This window comes from Penaeus chinensis, chromosome 12 (genome assembly GCF_019202785.1).
Source record: "Penaeus chinensis breed Huanghai No. 1 chromosome 12, ASM1920278v2, whole genome shotgun sequence".
Lineage (NCBI taxonomy): Eukaryota > Metazoa > Arthropoda > Malacostraca > Decapoda > Penaeidae > Penaeus > Penaeus chinensis.
Genome location: NC_061830.1, coordinates 28048146 through 28050166, shown reverse-complemented (window position 1 = coordinate 28050166; position 2021 = coordinate 28048146).

Genomic DNA, 2021 nt, shown 5'->3' with positions numbered 1-2021 from the left:
AGAGCGCTTCAACTTCTCTGGTGGACTGGGGTCGTGCGCCTGCATGGGCATCTGGATCGTTAGAAAGGATGCAGGTGCACCATGAACCATCGGTGTCTGCAGAGGATTGTCACTATAAAACCCCAGGGCAGGAGCGACGTCCTTTGTTGCATTATTGTAAGGGGCTGATGAAAAACCCAGAGCTGTGGGCCCCTTTTGAGAGGTGACGTTCAATGGGGGCAGAGCAGCCCTCACTCCAACTGTCACATCCCAGGTGGCCTGAGCTCTGCCATCCTACTGGCTGAGAGAAATTCCAGAGGAGCCAGCTATCGGCGCAGCCAGCCTGGCTAGCCAGCAGCAAATGTCCTATTTAAGAGTCCGTCGACGTCTCCGATGTCGTAGGGGTAGTCCCGGGCCCCTTGAATGACTGCAATTTCCATTGTCTGGATATAGTCCAGTGGAGACTGACCCGGCATCATCCTGCTCATCCATATAAAAAAGTGCCTAAGTGTGCTGACCCCCGGAACTTGGCTCGCAACTTGGCCTTGAATTCGAGCCATGTAGTCATTCCTTCAAACAACGGGCTGAGAAGCAACAACTGGGCATACCCGCGCGCCCTTCCTCGGGACATACGAATGAAGGCCTCGTCTGTAGCCGGCCTAGTCAACTGCTCTATTCTTGAGATCCAGGCTTCAATCTCTCGGTTGTGTTGCAGACCATAGGATGCAGGTGTCTCCCCATGGAATGCCGGCATCTCATCGCGTCCTCCAAGGGCAAGATGGGTGGCTTCGTCTGTCGATTCTTGCCGATCTGTCTGTCAGTAGTAATTATAATAGCAACAAAAACAATAAAGCCCCCCCCCCCCCCCCGCAACCTATGCCCGTTCTTATCGTGAGGGACATAGGAGACAGGTGACTGAGGCCCAGTGTAGGGGATCACCCCCTCCTCAACTCATTTTTATTTTCTTCTCCCCCTTTCCTTTTCCTTCTATTCTTCAATTCCTTTTGTTCACTTCTCAAAATGTGAGAGCCGTGCTGAAAGCATGAAAGGCTGGCTTTGTGTCAGTCCTAAACAGTCTCAGGGAGCCATCGACACGGTATTCCCTTGTTAATCGTCTAGCTCTTACCCCTTAAACCGTAAGAGGTAGACCGTTTCTCTTCCCCACATATTTAGGGCTCCCCATGGCCAACAGTGAAGATTTAATATCCTTATTAGAGCCATTAAGGTTTGCCCCTTCATCAACTAGCCTATCTAAATTAGATTTCTCTGGTTTCCCGACCCCTAACTTTCCCTGTAATCACGGATCCGACCCCTCCTCGATGCTTTTTGTCATTTCTAGTCATTCCGGATCATTCACCCAGGTCATTATTCAGCCTTCAGCATACACCCTCCCTCTCTCCCAATATCATCCACTCCATCTCCTCCTACACAGTCTTCTTTATTGTCTGCCCTCTCCTCTCACATTACTACTCTGCATCCTTATTTTCTACCTACCCGTAGTACTGCCTCACTCAACACCATTCCCTCTTCCTCCCGCCCTCGTCCCAGCCAAGTGGGATCGATTCTCTGTGATTCCTATTACTGCTCCTTGCTTCGACAATACCCTTTTCTTTCAACAATGTCTTCAAAAACAAGTAGGCAAAGTTTCTTTTTCTTGGTTCCGATCATTCACGCCTTGTAATAGTTACTTCTGAGTCCCAAGCTTGTGCACTATCTACCCTGACTGACCTCACTGGAAAACCTGTTCTTGCCCAATCTCACTCCTCCCTTAATACTTGTACTTGAACTGTTTCCATATACCCGATTGATTGTCCTATCTACGACAAGGACTGTGGAAACGACTTGTTCGCATGCCTTGCGTAGATATGACCTCCCCCATGAAGTTTTTATATTAGTGGTGTCCTGCTCTATACCACCACATCAACCCCTCCCCCGCCAATGTCGCTACACAGCCCGCTGCCCTTTATGTGTCCAAGCTGGTCATGACCGTTCAAATTACTCTGCTCAGTCACACACATGCACCAATTGTGGTGGCTTCCCTA